The 19,618-nt window shown below is 39.2% G+C and overlaps 1 protein-coding gene and 1 pseudogene across 2 annotated transcripts in view; one reads left to right on the top strand and one right to left on the bottom strand.

The window, feature by feature from the left end:
• The window catches only part of POU2F1 (POU class 2 homeobox 1), a 166,121-nt gene that overhangs the window by 105,344 nt on the left and 41,159 nt on the right, over positions 1-19,618 (bottom strand). The gene's annotated exons all lie outside the window — the stretch shown is intronic.
• On the top strand, positions 14,536-14,869 carry LOC121103707 (annotated as a pseudogene).

The following is a 19,618-nucleotide window of genomic DNA, read 5'->3' as shown; positions in this document are numbered from 1 at the left end:
TTTCATTTGTCCAATATCTAGTTCTCCAAATCCTTAAGAAGTTCTAGTGTTCTTCAGATTAATAGCTACCATTTACTGAGCCCTTACTGCGGTTCAGTAACAGTTCTCAACACTTTGCATACATTATCCTCAGAACAGCCCAGTTTATAGATGAAGCAGCCAAGACACACAGAGGTAGGGAGCCCAAGGCTCAAATGCAGATAGTCTGGCTCTAGAACCCCATTTCTCAAACCCTACTCTACCCTTCGTCCCAAATGTTGATAAAAACCAAAACAAAAAACAAAACTCTGCATCTCTTTATTCCACCTATCCAAGATTTTATAACCTGTGATCATATACAATCTCGAGGTTTTATTTGTGTTGTGTTTCTTTGTTTTCCCATAACAGAAGAAAAACAATTAGCGAGACACAGTTCGCACAGACCAGTAGTATCCTGTTTGACAAAGGCGACAAAGAACATTTCTGTGAGCCCAGCACAAGGCCTAGAACACAGTTGTTCCTCAATAAATAACTGCTTGAATGATGTCTAAACATACAAAATTTTTATAATAATCCAGATCGAAGTGTTGCAATTATTTTGTCTTTCTGGTCCTTAATCATCCCTCTTCTGGAACTTCTTTCTCTGCTGAAGCAATGTGTCCAAATCTATGTATAACATACAGAGATCATTCTGGTGTGTAAGAGTAGAAACATGTTTTCTGTGTTTCCAATAACCTTTCTTTTGGAATCCAGAGCTAGTCTTTTGGTCACAGTACATCAATCTGCTATTTGCAGTAATAATAAACAATAACTTTTCAATTCTCTCCCCGAGCAATAGCTTGAGAACCATAATCCTACACGTGTAACTAGAATTATTTTCCCCAAACACATTATTTTAAACTTGCGCACCATAGCTCTTTTGCCACTATTCCTTATTCAGACAATCACAGTCTTAGGCATTTCGCTACTGGGAGAGTATTCCCAAATATTTTATGTACATTTTAAGTAAGACTGGCCTATAAATGGACCTCTGGAGAACTGTATAACTTACATTTCTTCATCTAAACCAGACCCAAACGAAAACTAAACACTCCACCCTCCTCCTATGGGGATGCAATCTTAAGGCATTTAAGGCACTTAGCTTGGTGGGATGGGGGCAGAGGGACACTATTTATATGAATGCCTTTGATAATATGATTTGCATTAGTGTTACCTGGCACTTTAAAAGCACTTAATAGACGTGAGTCCCAAGAGTTTCTACTTTATTACTATAACACTTAGCATACCAGCAAGCACATATGGACACTTAATAAATGCCTTTAGCATGAGGACTGCTTGATATCTAAGAAGCTGGTAATTTAGCACAATTAATTTCAGGGAACGGGCTAGAATAAAGATCGTCCTTTTTATGCTTAGCTGGGGCTGAAAAATAAAGGTTAAGACTGAAAAGAACATGCAAAGGAAACCATCTCAATGAAAAGGGAAGGAAAGTCAAACGCTAACAAAAGCCTAAATTAAAATAATTTCAAAGAAAAGCAAAATTGGCTTGTAACACACTTTGGTACTCCCCTTAAAAAAAAAAAAAAAAAAAGAAAGGGTCATGCAAAGACCTAACGTCAACTATCTTCGTAAAGGTGACTATCATAGTACTATGCATACTGTGGAGGCCAAGGGCAGGCTGCCCGAGCTGGTGTACTTTGGCATAAACATTATTTTGAGTTAAAAGCAATCCAAACCCAGCATATTCAGGAAAAGCTCTATACCTGCCCCTCAACTGTCTGTTTTACCAGCATGAAGGCTATTGACAAAGATTCCTCTTTGCAATCTGAGCAATAGGGCAACACCTTTGTGTTCTAAACATCTCCTCGCCTTCCTATTAACGCATTTTCTCCCTTTTGTGCCCTCAGGCCCTACTCCTCTCCCTAGCTCAAATAAGCCTCGTTGTCTTTGGAATTTCACATCCATGCGCATTTCCCATATACACGCTATTAAATTTTATTTTCTCCTATTAATCTGTCTCATGTCAACTTGATTCTTAGTCCAGCTACAAGGACCTTGAAGGGCAGAAGAAATTCTTCCTCCCCAACAATACCTTTAAGTGCTTTTGGCTGATACCAGCACAGAATAAATGACTGCAGAAATTGTTTTGTTGAGAACCTAACAACATGTTCACTAATGGGAAGTGTTCAGGGTTATTTTTCCACATTCTCCGAATGAACTGACCAGCTATAAAATCTCAAAAACAAAACAAACAAAAATCAAGCTCAAATGTCAAACATCTTTGCTACCTATCATGTCCACTTTCATTTTCACAAGACCAACAGAGGAAGTTTTACTTCTTACATCACAAATTTGTACTATATATTTAAATACAAATCATTTTACCAAGTCAGAATTCTTTTTTTTTTTTTTAAAGATTTTATTTATTTATGTGACAGAGAGACAGCCAGCGAGAGAGGGAACACAGCAGGGGGAGTGGGAGAGGAAGAAGCAGGCTCCTAGCAGAGGAGCCCGATGTGGGACTCGATCCCGGTACGCCGGGATCACGCCCTGAGCCGAAGGCAGACGCTTTAACGACTGCGCTACCCAGGCGCCCACCAAGTCAGAATTCTTAGCCTATGTTTCCAATCACAATTCCAACTAATTACCACCTTTTCCTCACTCAACACAAGTGAAGGGGTTCAGAATGAGCCTCCCCAAAATGTATCATTTTGACATGTGGATTATCTTGAACTGAAGATGATCAAGGCCCTACAAGAAAAAGAAATGGTTCAGGAGAAAAATTAATTAAAAAGGAAATGAAGCTATTAAATAATGAGACTAGATTTCTTGTGTGGTTTAATCAGTCCTGTTTCTTTATCACAGACATATCAAGGGAAGTTATTAAACAGTAAAATGAAACTCCTAATAATCTGCAGGGGAACAAAAACACAAACAACCAAGACAATCACTGCAAGAATAACAAAATACAATAAAAATTAAACCCTCCCTCTGTACTCCTTACAAAAATACTGTAATTCCTCTGTTAGGCTAATTGATAATGCTCCTTACTGCTACAGACCTTACTTCCCTGCTGTGATATGTATAGGTACTTCCAAAAGAAAAAAAATAGAAAGAAAGAAAGAAAGAAAGAAAGAAAGAAAGAAAGAAAGAAAGAAAGAAAGAAAGAAAGAAAGAAAGAAAACACTATTGGTCTCATCACAGTGCTTCCAACCATCTATAATTATTACATTCATTTGACTAAAGTTAATTTAACCCTGGAATTCAGCAGCAGCAAATCTAAGGGCTAAAAACAGCATGTTCCATATGAGTATCTTCAAAAAGACAAGAAAAAAGGCTGAAAACAAAAAAGGACTGCAAAGGAAAGTGGGAGGAGTGCCAGTATTCTTAGATGGAGATGTTGGCATTAATGAAAAGTGACAAGATTTTCTTACAAAAACTGGATTTGTTAAAAAAAAAAGTGACTTTACCAAAATTCTGGGTTTATACACACAACTGAACTTATTAACAAATAAGAACAAAACTATTTGAACTCCACGATCTTTTTGATGGCACAGTTGAGTCTATAGAGAGGTAATCCTAATTACCATATGTATTAACTATGTTAAAACTCAGGGAAGTGAGTAAATATTAAAGTTTTCTAAGGCAGAGTATAGCACCAAATACATATGGCAAACTCTTGAAAAAGCAAGGCCAATAAAATAACATGAATAGGTAACTTACTTAAAATCAAATCTGCCTCTTCAATATTGCCACATTTCCTACACAAATTTACCAGAAAAGGTATTATTTCAGGCAATACTCAGAGCTAGAAGGACAAGGAAAAAAATTAGGGAAAGGAATTATCTAAAATAATCAAACTGGGGAGCCTGGGTGGCTCAGTCTGTTAAGCGTCTGCCTTCAGCTCAGGTCATGAACCTGGGGTCCTGGGATCAAGCCCCATGCTGAGCCCCATGTCAGGCTCCCTGCTCAGTGGGGAGCCTGCTTCTCCCTGTCCCTCTGCAGCTCCCCCTGCTTGTGCTCTCTATCAAATAAATAAAATCTAAAAAAAAAAAAAAAAAAAAAATCAAACTGAGACTATTATTAGTTCTACAGCCATATGGATTTTTGACAGCTTCATTCTCTATCCAGGTACATTATTATAAAATTCCTTAAACTTTACCTAAAAGAGGCTGGGGGGATGACTAGGAGACAGAAGCAATGGATTAACTGCAAAACATTACCTGCTAGAGATTACAGCTCTAAAAAAAGAGGAAAAAGATGTGCAATAACATATACAAAGTATTTTTAAAAATCCTGCATAGAGTAATAAACGTGAACCAAAAGAAGTAAAAAAGAAAGTATCAACCTTACCATTGTTTAGATATGATTAGGAAAAGAAAACCTAGTTGGGGGGAAAGTCACGTAATTTGCAGCTGGTGGTCATTCAGAATAAATCAGGAGTTTGATTTACAATTATTACCTTTGTTTTGTTTTTTTATAGAGATTAGTCATAAACAATGTCCTCATGGTCCAGGCTCAATTACTTAAGACAAGAAATACAAGAAAATTAAATAACTTCTTTTTAACTATGACTTTTATAATTTTGTTAAACCCAGTAATTTACTTCACTGTGAATTTCAAAATCCCTAATTTTATTTTACTAAGCATGTGAAAGCTGATAGGAAGGAGGAAGGCAGAATAATCAGAGAAAATGCACTACAAGTTCAAATTCTTGTCTGCACTACTCCCTCTACCCAGGCAAATCAGTAGATCATAATACAGGTCATCCTAGCTTTTCCTATAGAAGCCCAGGAGAGCTCCCACTTACTTCCCAACAAGGGCCACCCTCCTAGCAGGTATAACAGGGGGAAGCACAGAAGCTACCGGTCCAGAGGACAAGAGAAAGGAAAATCAATGCTTTATTTTTAATTTTATTATTTTTAAAAGTTAATTTAATTTTATTTCAAGTAAACTCTACCCCCAACACTGGACTTGAACTCAGGGCCCTGAGTTCAAGAGTCGCCAGCTCTACAGACTGAGCCCGCCAGGCACCCTGAAAAATCAACTGTTTTAATGAACAAGTCTACAGTGCAATTCTTTAAATACATTTTAAAATGCCCAATTTACAAATTTTGGAAGGCCTAATGCTTTCAAGAAAGATTCACTGCCCATTTCAAAAAACGTAGCTGGCTCGAATGGGGCAACATTTGTGTATGGAATCTACAATCTCAAACTTTCACAAACTGCAGTGTGAAAAACAACAGGCCCAAAATGGCATCAGTTAGGCCAAGTCACCAAGTCGAGGCTCAAAACCTAATCTGATTGCAGTTTCAACCTCCCCCAGAAATGTACTCATACAGTCGGGAATTTTCTGATCAGCGCTGCTGAGGTAATCTCCAAGGGTCCTCTCTCCATCCCCCAAAGGAAAATGATGTAGTCTACGTGATAAGACAACCTGCTCTTTCCCCTAAGGAAAAGTGACCTTGCCTGGAACAATTCTTTTGTTAATAATTTTCTTGCCCCATCCTCCTTCCCATAAAAACCTTCCATTTTTGTACAACTCCTGAGAGTTCCCCTCTACTTGCTACATGGGATGCTATCTGATTCATGAATCCTTTAATAGAGCTAATTAGATCTTCAAATGTCCTTGGCTGATTTTTATTTTGTAACAGCAGTAAATAGCTCTCCTGGTGTTCAAACAATGGAATTTCCCATGCTCCAAAGAAGAGAGAGCAACGAACTCTCAGCAGCCTTCAGAAGTTTAGACTGAGTTCTCAATATGGCTTCATCTTCTGAAATCTTAATGAGTACAGAATATACTTAACGAACCTGAGTAAGAACACCACCCCCCCAAATAAAGAGTGTTATCAAGCCCCCCACCCACCGGCCAAGCGTTGTGTTTACTATTCTGGCATTCTGCAGACTTAATGAAACAACTCACTAAAAAAAACATTGATTCTTGATGAATATATACAAGAACGTAGAAAACAAACACAAATGGCAAACATACCTGACCTTAGCAAAAAGTCTACACTGCTCACTCTAACATTCTGCAGGCAATCCTTTATTATAGCGAACCTGTTCTGGAAAGGGCCAGGAAGCAAACACTTGAGTCTTTATCCCAGTCTCTTCGCAATTCCTCACCCGTGTCATTGTGGCCCAAGTGGCGCAGACACACATACTACACAGATGCTGCTAAACGTATGGGTGTGGTTGTGTCCCAGGGAAACTTTATTTATGGATCTAGAAATGTCCATTTCATATAATTCTCATGGGTCATAAAATATTATGGTTTTTATTTTTTTCCACTTAAAAATGTAAAAAAAAAATGTAAAACTCATTCTTAGCCAGAGGACCATTTTTTGCCATCCCTGTGTTATTATCAATATTTGCAGAAATAAAAATTGACAAATGTCTATAATAGTTCTTTAATTTCTTTTCTCAGTTCCCAGTTCCAAGCCTTCCACAGTATCTTTCTAAAGTTCTATTTCATCAGCTGTCTTCCCTCCTTGGACATTCCCTTCCCCAGGGTACAGCTTGCCGGTCCCTTGGACGTTTTTAAATCAAAATCTACCCAGGTCACGGGGGGAAAAAAAAAGAAGTCACTCATCGCAGTTTTTTATAAATCCTACTTCCTGGAACTACTGTAAAGCTCCAAATCTTTTCATGCTCTATCTTTCAATAAATATAGATTTGGCCAATCGTATTATGCCCTGTCTCTTCCAGCCATCATTTAAGTCTGGTTCTATACGTTGAGACCCCAGTGAGGTTGTGGCAGTTAGGCTGCATTCTTGGGAAGGTATTTAGTCACAAATACATTTGATGTTTAAAATCTTGCCAGTAACTGTTCAAATAGCATCTCAAGAAAAGAGGTGATCTACTACTTTAAAATGTTCTGTCTCCATGTTCCTGGTTAAGTATTCTTTTCTATTTCTTAGATTATTTACTTTGTTATTTTTCTTATTACTATTATTATTGTTATAGTAACAGCATTATTAGGGCAGTGTTCCATACTATGTTAAAAACTTGCATTTCTTTAAATTTAAAGCCACAAAGTCCTAAAATGTGAAATTACTTAAATAAGTGAAACACTAGAAGTATACACCAAAGTATAATTATTTGGAATAAGTTAAAATCAGTACTAACTTGGAAAGGTACAATCGTAAACTGGAAAGTGTCAAGAAATCATCAATTTCCTAAGTGTCTCTCTCTGCGGAAAGTGGGTAAGTGTATAGTCCCCGATGCCGGGGATCTTTCAGATTAGCATAAATATTCGGGCGTTAGTGAAAAGCCATGTGCTAGGGCAGAATTGTGTTCTTGAAAGGTGATGGGCAGGAGATGGAGCATTCAATGAAGAATGAGATTTCGCTCTCCATCTCTCCCCATTCATAAGGAGCAAGTGTTTAAATGCACCTATATTAAAACGGTTCCCAGTCAATTCAGCCTAACAGTAACAGCAAAAATGCCACAGTTCAGCAATCTGTGTTGGACTGTGAAGTGATTTCTCCTGAAGACAGATGCCACCCCAAGGAACAAAAGCAGAAAAACAATCCATCCTATGACCAGAGGCAAAAGCAAGAAAAGATTAGAACTGCAAGTCTCTCTCTCTCTCCCCTCTGAGCCTCCCTGGCTGCATCTTTAGAACGTCCTGCACAGACAACAGAAATGGTAATTTCCTGCACAGTACAAAGCAAGAAGCCCTTTTGCCTTTTATTCGGCTGTCAAGTATATAAACCAAAGGATTCCTTGCAAACTACTGTACCCTCCAAAACAAGAAACCAAGGGATACAGTTCCTGAAAAGCAACGTCCAGGGTCCATTAAAGGTCACAACATTTCCTCAAGTAGTTAACACGTTTAATTATTGTTCTTTGTGTGTTTTTTTTTTTTTAATTTCAAGTGCACTAGCTAGGGTTTAGTATTTTAAAAGAAATCCATAGAACAAAAAAAAAGGGGGGGTTAATTGTACTGTGTATTTTTATTTAAATGTGGGGAAAGAAATATTAAAAATTTCTTCATTAAATTTTCAAAATAAAATGGTACTACCGCTCCTACAAAGGAATTATTTCTTTAATGTTCTTTTTACTCCACTGAATGACTTCTATAACCCTAAAAAGACAAGACCCTTAGTGTATGTTGTCACAAGTTGCCCACCATTGGTTCAACATCAGATGAAACACATTGTCAGAAGTTCTAACCTTGCTCTTCACTATATTGCAAATTTTAATTTAAAAATACAAAAAAAGGAAAATACTATTCTTTCTTTCCCCATCTTCACTCTCCCTCTTCCATCTCTTTTTGACAGCCCCTAAACCCTACCACACAGCATTTACTATCCAATTTCTTTGAAAGAATAAAAATAAATCAAACCATAGTCTAAAACTCTAACCATCAGATACTTCATCTTTGCAGTGAATTAAGGCCATTCCTAAAGACTTGCTAACCTGATAATGTTTTTCTCAATGATTAACAGTAGGCAAATATCTAGCATCATACACTTCTTTGCAAAAGCAACTGACCTTTGCCAGCAACATTAAAACAACCTGACCATAAGCACGCTAAATTTCAAGTAGGTAGAACATGAAACCTCGATAATTTTCTCTGAAATTTTAAGTTTCTTCTACATAGGTTATCCCTTTTGTTATTTCCTATTTAAAGCTTTTTAAAAATCATTATTTCTCAGTTTCCATCCCAATGAAAAGTACTGTTAAGACAACAAACCCACAGTGAAGCCATCTGCATGACACCAAAGAGCAAACATCCAATAAGAAGTCCGAGCAGATTAGCAAGAGTTTCTCATTATTACAAGAACTGTTCTCAGCAATTAAATTCATTCCCATTTGGGTGTTTTGTTATATAGACAAAGAAAGCAGAAACTAACTCACCAATCTATAGGGAGTATAAATCAAAGTTATTATCTTAAAAATACAGGATATTAAAAGGCACAGAGTAGAAGGATAATAGCAGTAAAATCTTTGGTTCCCTCCACCTGCCCTGGATTCTTGGGTTGCAGCTTCCCTATCAGCTAATTTTCTCGCCGTGTGGGGTTTTACTTGGTGTGCATTGCTCTCCACTTCCATTTCTCCCCCTGTAGTTTTTTAAAGGAGATAAAGCAACTGTATAAGAATGCCTGAAGACATCAAAGCCCGAAAGCTTCACTGGGTGTGTGTGGCATAGGAGGAAGAGGAGGAAAACGGGAGGTAATGAGGATCTACTGTATTTACCTTATGTGCAGGGCATGTGGACAACAATAGAAACCATGTAGGGGGCACGTTTGGCCAAAAAAGAACAGGGCAGCCTAATGGGAGGCCTTTGTTCTTCAAAAGGGTCTCCTTTCCCCCTTTTGTGTTTCACCTAATTCACGGCATGTGAGCCGCTCTTGAACTTGACAGACTGAGAGAAAGAGAGGGAGAAGAGCGGGGGAGTTGAACACACAAAGAGAAGGGAAAGGGGGGACTTCAAAAGGAATTCATTTGAAAAAATTAGTTCTCTTGCCAGTTTTGATGAAGTTTTGGAACTTTAAAGGAGTTAGAGAATATCATTCAGGGTTGAAATAAATTTAATTCTCCCAGAGATTGTTTAACAAGAAATAACCTAGATAAATAAGGAACAAAACGAATTATGTCCTTAGAACCGGTTACAATTTTTTTCTCCTACACCACAGTTCTTGAAATAACAGTAATAAAATTTCAACAATTACAAGAAAGATAGCATTCTACAAGCAGAACCAGTAATTAAATAATTTTCCAGTTTAGGGGAATTTTACTTGCGTGGTAACAGTCCCAAAGAACACGGCAAAACCACCAGCACCACCTGCAGGATAAATCCAGAGAAGCATCCTACAACATTTCAAAACCTAAGACTTCTTAAAAAAAATAAAACAGTCACAGTAATCTTTGACCATTCCACCTTTTTTTTTTTTCCCCCGGAGACAGAGAGAGAACACAAGCAGGGAGAGGAAGAAGCAGGCTCCCCACTGCGCAGGGAGCCCGACCCAGGGCTCCATTCCAGGGGCCCAGGATCATGACCCAAGCTGAAGGCAGGCACCCCTGACACTTTCAGTTTAAAGTCAACAACTAAAAAAAATTTTAAAAACCAGTGAATAACTTCAGATGGAAAACAAAGCCCTAGGAACTGTTGGCCAATTTTTGGTATTCATGAATATAAATACAGGACTCAAAGATCCTTAGCTATGTTATGTATTAATATAAAAGGTTACTTAAAAGCAATAAAATAAAAGATCATGCCTTTAAAATTGATTTATTTTGGGGTGCCACGGTGGCCCAGTCAGTTGGGCACCTAACTCTTGGTTTCAGCTCAGGTTATGGTCTTGGGGTTGAGAGACAGCCCCACATAGGGCTCCGAGCTCAGCATGGAGTCTGCTTATCCTTCTCCCTCTAATCCTCCCCTCACTCTCTCTCATATAAGTAAATAAATAAAATCCTAAAAAATAGATTTATGGGACACCTGGGTGGCTCAGTCAGTTAAGCGTCCGTCTTCAGCTCAGGTCATGATCCCAGGGTCCTGGGATCGAGTCCCACATCGGGCTCCCTGCTCATCAGGGAGCCTGCTTCTCCTCTGCCTGATGTTCCCCTTGCTTGTGCATACGCTCTCGCTCTCTCTCACAAATAAATAAATAAATAAAATCTTCAAAAAAAAAACAGAGTTATTTTTTTCTGATCGTAAAACACTACATTCATTATACAACAATCAATTAAGTCTGAAATACTGGAAGCTATCCTACTCCCATTGTTAGATCTGGTATTTCTTCTTCCAGGTTTTTCTTCTATGTATGTCTTACATATATAATTTTGTGTTGTATGCCACACATACTAGTTTGGAATTGGTGTTTTTACACACCTCTGCCCCAATTTAATAATTTTGTACCTCCTTTCATGTCAGTCCACATATCAAAATTGTTTGGTAGTGTATAGTAGTAATCCAATGGAAGGACATACTAAGGATTAATGACCAAGGTGCTGTTACTGTATGTTTGGGCTGTTTCTATTTTTTCTACTTTAGAGGCAAAGTTTTAAGAAATAGCACTATATATGTGCTCCTTTGCTTCCTGATCTAAATGTTTCTATAAATTAATGGCCAGAAGGTAGAATTCCTAAGTGAAAGGGTACAAACATTTTAAAATTTAATAGTATGACCTAATTGCTGTCCAAAAGTTTTGCCAAGTTGTCTTCCTAATACTATGTGAGAATGTCTGTCTGTTTCCCATGACAACCATCTTTTTAGTATTTGACATTCTGATAAACACAGCTTTGGTTTTAAATCATTTTAGAACTTTCACACATAACTACTCTTCTTCAAATTGAGGATATATACATTTATTTCAATATTTACTGATGAAAATATTCTGGTAGAAGAACATTACTTTTAAACTATCTTTAGGGGCGTCTGGGTGGCTCAGTCAGTTAAGCATCTGCCTTTGGCTCAGGTCATGATCCCAGAGTACAGGGCTTGAGCCCTGTGTTGGGCTCCTGACCTGCATCGTTGGGCTCCCTGCTCAGCAGGGAGTCTGCTTCTTCCTCTGCCCCTCACCCCACTCGTGCTCTCTCTCTCTCTCAAACAAATAAATAAAAATAAACTACTTTGAGAACCAATTATTTCTTTATAGTCCTATCTCTATTTCATCTTACAATAAAATTACTACACAAGCTCATTACTCATCAAAGTATGTTCCGAAAAAGCACTGGGTATTTCCAAATCCACCCTTAGAAGGGAATGTGGTACCAATAAGGAGATTAGAGAATTTCCTATAGGTCTCCAAAGCAACTGTAAAAAAGATAGGATCACATAAACAAACGTATTACCTTTTCAAGGGAACTATTTTGAAGATGTCGCTTTCAACTGGATTTAAGTACACGAGCATGTGTGTCAGTGATAGTATATTTGTTTAAAAGTTAAGAACAACCATTCTAATTACACCTTGCATGGACAAGAAGTTGCATCAGCCTGTGGATGTAACAGAAGAACTGTAGGTCTGGCACTGACATAAAGTGAAGTTTTAATCCCTGAGACAGGGTTTCTCCACCTTGGCCATACTGGACCAGATCATTCTGTTGGGGGAGGAGGGCTAATATGTGCGCTGTGGGGTGTTTAGCAAGACCTGGCCTCCGATAACCAGTGCCATCAGCACCACCCTACAAGTTATGTCGACCAAAAATGTCTCCACACATTGTTAAATGCTCCCTGGAGGACAAAATCACCCCCATTTGAGAAGCACTACCCCCAGCTAACTAAAACAACTATGGCATGCTAATTTTACTTCTGTATGCATGGTCTCACACGTTCAATTTTAAAAGAATACAGGGGCGCCTGGGTGGCACAGCGGTTGAGCATCTGCCTTCGGCTCAGGGCGTGATCCCGGAGTTATGGGATCGAGCCCCACATCAGGCTCCTCCGCTATGAGCCTGCTTCTTCCTCTCCCACTCCCCCTGCTTGTGTTCCCTCTCTTGCTGGCTGTCTCTATCTCTGTTGAATAAATAAATAAAATCTTAAAAAAAAAAAAGAATACAAATATGTTAAGCACTTGAAATATTTATCAAATTCTTATTAACCTTCACACCACATTCTGCAGTCACTGGTGAATGTGACAGCACCAGGAGACACAGACTTTAAAAAAAAGGAAAAGATTCACCTGGTTACTAACATATTACTAGCTAACAATTATGTTTCATGTGGTTTAATGGAAAGAATACTAAATTTGTTAAGTGAACTAGGAACTGTGAACTATCCTGTTGATTCTACCTCCAACATGTATCTTGACTCCATCACGTCTCTGCATCGTTCACAACCTTCATCTCAACCAACATCATCTCTCAACCAAAGAACCTTTAACTGTTCCCTCAGCTTCTACTCAGCTTTTACTCTAGACTTCCAATCCATTCTCCATTCATTCATTCATTCATTCATTCATTCATTCAACTAATATTTACTGAATGTCTGCCATATGTCAGGCACTCTGTGCACTGAGAATACATTGGTGCACAAAATTTTCTTACAAAATCCTTTACCTAGAAACTTAAATTCTAATGTAAAATATGTGAGAGGCCAGTAAGTGTTTTGAAGAAAGAGAAGGTAGGGAAGGATGGGCGGGGGTGGGGTCTGGTGTTACATATAGTGGCCAGGGATAGAGTCACCAGTTGTATGAAGCCCAGAAGGAGGTTAGGAAGTGAACCATGTGGATATGGGGGAAAGCATCCTAGGCAAACAGAAGAGCAAGTACAAAGGCCCTGAGGTGGGAGGATGTCTCTGCCCTTTACTCTGCATAAAATGGGAAACCACTAGAAGATTTGGAGTAGAGGAGAATCGTGCTCCAATATTTTAAAGGAAAACACTGGCGACTATGTCAAGAGTAGGCTGTAGGACTACAAGGGTGGAAGCAGAGACCAGTTAATTTATATGCGATTTAGACCAGAGTGGGGTAGTGAAGATAAGAAATAGTTGGATTTGGGATGTATTATTAATTGCAAATTAATATTTTTAAAAACACAAGTGGGGCTGTGCCATTCTTCAACTCAAAAGCCCTTCAACTGCCACTTTCTTCCCACTGCACTTGATATAAAATGAAAAATCCTTAATATGGCCTAAACAGTTCTGTAAGATCTGGTCTCTGCCTAACTCCCTGGCCTCATCTTACTTCCCATTAATCAAAATACATTCTGGCCACACTGATCTTTCAGGTTCTCTAACTACCCCAAATTCTTTTCCATGGGGCGGGGCTTCCTGCGTACTCTTCTCTCAGCCTAAAATGCCCTTCTCACTCTTGGCCTTGCTTGCGTGATCGCTGGAGCGGCTCACAATTCACAGCTTAGAAAATTCCCTTCCTTGAAGAGACCTTCCCCAACATGTCACTCTGAATTCGCTTCACCCCCTTCCCCCACTATATTCTCTCCAAGTACCCCAAAGGACTTTTCCTTGATAGGGCCCACCCTGGTTAGTAATTATAACATTGGTTTAATTATACTTAATTGTTAATGTTTACCTCTCAAGACTGTGGGCTACCAAGAGCAGAGACCACTTCTGTTCCTCTTACCATCACAGACTCAAGGTGTGACACACCACCTCATACCAGCAAGTACAGAAAATAATTTTTGAACAAATGATAGAACTTTCATCCCAGCTCTGCCAGATATAATCCAGTACTTACGTTCCTAGGGCCTCAACATGCTTTTCCCCCTTTTTAATCTTAGGACTCTAAGAAAGTAACAGAAAATAGAGTAAATGAGACAAAGAAACAGGAAATCACAAAAGTTTTCAGAACAGTTTTTCTGACGCGGTCAGGGAGTGGGAGACAGAAATGAGGGAGGGCCTTGATTGTTGGGTTATTAAGTTCAGACTTTATTCAGTGGCCAAATGAAGGGGTGTTGAGGCTTTTTGAGCTTTACAAGGCTACAAGCAGAACAGTGTATTGGGAAGATTAAGCTCTCTGTGGTGTATAACTAACTGAAGAAGAACGTGAATGCAAAAATTTAATCAGAATCCAAATGCAACAAGTACTTCTGCTCCTTCTGCCTCTTAGAGCCTGTGGGGCCTGCTGGGAACAAGCTTCTAAAACGACAAATATGTCTGAAGGGCTATCACCCAAGGCCATTTTTGCTGGTGATAAGTGGGGTCTCCAGAACAAGAGGGAACACACAGCTCGTCTTAAAACTGAAGGTGTTTATGCTCGAGATGAAACTGAATTCTATCTAAGGCAAGAGATGCGCTTATGTGTACAAAGCAAAGCACAGCGCGGTGACTGTTGGTGGCAAACCGAACAAAACCAGAGAAATCTGCGGTAAAGTAACTCGTGCTCATGAAAACAGGGGCATGGTCCCTGCCAAATTCCAAAGCAACCTCCCTGCTAAAGCCATCGGCCACAGAGTCCGTGTGACGCTACCCCCCTCAAGGATTTAAACTTACTGAAAAGTTAAAACAAATGTAGCAACTACTTCTGACAGTGGGGAAGCCCCCAAAGAACTGCCAGTCATAAAAAAAAAATTTTAATTAGAATCCAACAGGTGGATAGGGCCTCAACTACTTTTAAAAGGCCACTGAATATAAGAACATAAATATATATTTTTTCTTACATATTAATTAGTGAAGATTCTTAGCATTATTATTTAATGACTAAATTAAGCTTATGTTTGTTTTAATTATATTTTATAGAGAGAACAAAAAGAGACCAACAATGGAAAATACTTTCATTTTCCCGTTCATTCATTACTTATAATGCAACCAGATTAATCTTCCAAAAGCATGGCTCATATCATATTACTCAAAAAACTTTAGTGGCTCCCCACTGTCTACTGAATTAAGTCCAAACACCTTGGCCTGATATTTAAGACCCTATACAAACTGGCCCCAACTTAGTTGCTTTTACTCCCCTATATTCCAGCCAAATTGAACTACTTTTGCCCCAACACAGCCAGCTTTTTTTGCCCCTACCAGACCTTGGTTCACATTGTCCCATCTTTCTGAAACGCAATTCTACCCTCCACTCCCAACCCACCTGTCAAAATCCTACCTTCCTATTTCAGGACCCAGCTCACCTGCTACGGCCACCCTCACTCTCTCCAGCCCCCGTCAAGTACAAAATGACTTCTCCTCCTTCTACAGACACCCAGAGCCCCAGGGCTTTGTAACTTACTACGTTCTTACGTTGAATGACTTTTCCTTGTATGGTTGATCTTCCCGCTTAAATCATAAATGATTTCTAGCTCTATCCTCTTGTGAAAGAAAGATGGGTACTATGTACACAAAATTAACAACTGTATTTGCAATTTGTAAACTGTTCTAAGAGCCTATTCCTTTGGAGGGCAGGAACTGTTTCCCATTCATCTTTTGTTTCTTGCAATTTTTTGAACAAAGTGTGTATTTAAATATCTTTGTTGAATAAAACCCGAAAATTTTAAGTTGAATATAAATTTGCCCTTTCTCACTCAGGTCTTATTCACTGAGCCACATTAAAAGAAAGGGGCGCCTGGGTGGCTCAGTCAGTTAAGCATCCAACTCTTGATTTCAGCTCAGGTCATCATGATCTCAGGGCTATGAGATCAAGCTCCATGTCGGGCTCCACACTGGGCATGGAGCCTGCTTGGGATTCTCTCTCTCCCTCTCCCTCTGGCTCTCCCCCACTCCCTCTGTCTAAACACACACACACACACACACACACACACACACACACACACAATTATTAAACACCTGCACTGTAGTTAGCTACTATGCTGAGAGACAGTGTAGATGATTACAAATAACTATAAAATACCACTCCTGTCCTAAGAAGCTTATTACAATATTGTTAGGAAGATAAGACAATTTCCACAGCAATTAGAAAAATAATAAAAATGCTATCAAACAATTAAATTCTAAAGTATGAATTTCAAAAGAGCTGGTAGAGACAGGTAAGTACCATGGAAGTCTAGAATGGAGCGACCACAACTGGCTAGCCTCCATGAAGAATGTTTCTGAGACACATGGCTAGAAGGGCAAGGAGAGGCAAGATTATCCAAAACAATGTGTTCCCTCGGGTTGCTCCAGTGGTCATATCCTCCCTGTATCTTGGTTTAAAAAACAGTAAAAACCCATGCAGAGCACCAGGTCTCTGACCTATAAATGTACATGCTCACTGGCCCCATTCACTTCACTCAGAAGTCCTCTACTAGCACTCAGATGTGAAATTCAGAAATTTGAAAACACAACATTTTCCAAAACACAAAGAAATCATTTTTTATATTTTCCTCACATGCAATGTGAAGGGAAAGAGGGAAATCTCAAAGACGACCATTTTAGGAAGACAAATAAATTAAATTTTAAAAACTAACTACAAAAAATCTTTATGGCCCCAGCCTGACTCATTCTAATAATTACCTCCTTAAACATCAGTAATTGGACAAATTTTAGATGGAGCATAATTGACCTGAAGTCACAGTTCAAATGTTTCAGATTAGAAGAGTCACTTTTAAACTCATTCAAATGAGAGAGAGCAGAGAGGTTTAAAGTTGAGACCCTTGGGCCAGCTAGCCTGGGTTCATAATCCCAGCTAACCAGGTCCCCTGTGTCGCAGTTTATTCATCTCTAACATGGGAACAACAACAGCTAACTCATAGTATGGTTATGAGACCAAATGAACTAATGCATTAAAGCACTAAGTATAGTAATCTAGCACACAGTAAGCAACCAAAAGACCCACCTATTATTATTATCCAAAGGAATTAAGGACGCTAACTCACGAACTCAGTCAGGACTACTCAGGCAATACTACATTATAACAGTCCCCCCGCCCCATGGTGGGTACGTTCCACCACCTCCACGGGATGCCTGGAACCTCGAATAGGACAGAATCCGTATATATACTATGTTTTTTTCTTTACATACATACATACATACATAACTATGATAAAGTGTAATTTAAAAATGAGGCACGGGAACAGATTAACAGTAACTAATAATAAAATCGAACAATTATACCAATATACTGAAATAAAAGTTCTATGAATGTACTGTCTCAAAATATCTTATTGTACTATACTCACCTTCTGTGATGATGCGAGATGATAAAACGCCTATGTGATGAGCTGAAGTGAGGGCAAGGACGTAGGCACTGTGACGGAGCATTACGCTACTACTACTGACCTTCTGACGAGGGTCAGAAGGCGGGATCACCGGCTTCTGGACCAGGGCTGACCGTGGGTAACTGAAACCACGGAAAGCAAAACCGCAGATGAGGGGGGATTACTGTAGTAAACAAAGAGTATCCGCTTCAAAAGTGAAAACTAGGCATTTCTATTGTGTCCGTGCCCACAGTAGGCTGCCCCAAAATGTGCCCCTTTGGCATAAAGATTATTTTGAGTTAAAAGTAATAAAAACCCAGCCTTCTCCATAACTGCCTAGATTTACACTGGAAAGGAGGGCCTGCAATAGGAAGAGAAGTATTAACAGAGGCCTCCCTTTACCCGAGGAACTCATCTGCATAACAGAACAATCTTGTTTTTCCAAACATATCCATTCACTTTTATGCTACTGTGTTTTCCCCCCTTTGTGTGCTCAGGCCCCTCCCTTTTTCCTTAGCTTCTAGAAGCTTCCTGTTGCCTCACTGTCTTCAGAATTTCAGGTCTGTGGCTTCCCCGTACGTACATCTATTAAACTTGATTTTCTCCTGTTAATCTGTCTCATGTCAATTTGATTGTAAGTCCAGCTGGAAGGACCCAGAGGAAGGTCTTCCTCCCTGACACTACATATGAAATTCACAGTAAAGGAAATGCAGAACCTATGTACACATAGAAACTCAATGTAGGACAGAGCTGACATTGCATAAAAGCAGAGGAAAGGGAAAAAAATTCAGTAAATCACACTGGAAGAACTGTAAATCTATATAAATGTCCTCACCTCACACCATACACAAAAATAAATTCCAAGTTGATTTATGACCAAAATGTGAAAAAACAAACTTTATAACTTCAAGAAAACATAAGATTTGAACATGGAGAAGGAAAGAAATGTTTCTTTAATAAGGCATAAAAAGTACAAACCATGAAAGAAAAGCCTGAAAATCCAACAGTATTAAAATTAAAAACTTTTGGTCATCAAGAGTCCGTTTAAGAAATGTAAAGACAGGGGCACCTGGGTGGCAGTCAGTTAAGCTTCTGACTTGTTTTCTACTCAGGTCATGATCTCAGGGTCATGGGATCGAGCCCCGCTTCTAGCTCTGAGCTCTGTGCAGAGTCTGCTTGTCTCTCTCCCTCGCCCTCTGCGCACTGCCCTCTCCCCGCAAAATAAATAACTAAAATCTTAAAAAAAAAAAAAAATGCAAAGACAAACCACTGACTGAGAAAGGGTGTTCTAACACATAAAACCAACAAAGGATCGGAATCCAAAAAATTTCTAGAACTCAATGAAAGACAAAACAATCCAGCTAAAAATGGGTAAGATATATTAACTAGCAATTCACAGAAGAGACACAATGACCAATAAGCATATGAAAAGGTGCTTATCTCATTAATAAAGAAAATAAAAATTAAACCCTCTATGAGATACCATTTCACAGCCACTGGGAATGGCAAAGATGCAAACTTCTTGGCAAAGATGTGGCACAGTGAGAACCACAGTCCTAGCATACTCCCCCTCTCTTTCACACACGCACCTTAATGAAACTCTTGCAGCACATGTACCCACGGAGATGCACGCAAGGTTATCCACGGCCACATCACTTCTGAGCGCCAAGAATTGGAAACAGCAGAAAGTGCTGCATTAATGTGCATTAATAAAAGAATGTGCCAGTTCCTAGCCTCAGCCTCCAGGCCTTGCACACTGCCTCTTGCTTTCCTCTAACCCTGCTCAGCTGCCTGGTGGACAACACTGGGCTAACCTTCTGCAGGATAAAATACGTAAAGCAGAAAGAAGTCTGCATCAAAGCATCCTGACCTACCCAGACCTGCGCCAACGCCAGCAGCTGGCCAGAGACATACATGAGCAAGCCTAGCCAGGATGGGCAAGTCACCTAGCTGACCCATGGTCTCCTGAGTAAGAATGAATGGTTGTTATTTGAAGTCAGTAAGTCTGGGGGTTCTTACAGAGTGACAGGTAACAGATACATAAGTGGACTAAAGCGATACATATTAATATGAATAAATGTGACAAACAATATCACATGTAAAAAGCTGCACA

Source organism: Ursus maritimus, unplaced genomic scaffold (assembly GCF_017311325.1).
Source record: "Ursus maritimus isolate PB19 unplaced genomic scaffold, ASM1731132v1 scaffold_2, whole genome shotgun sequence".
Classification (NCBI taxonomy): Eukaryota; Metazoa; Chordata; class Mammalia; order Carnivora; family Ursidae; genus Ursus; species Ursus maritimus.
The sequence above is the reverse complement of the archived record's forward strand: the minus strand, read 5'-3'. Positions and strand labels throughout refer to the sequence as shown.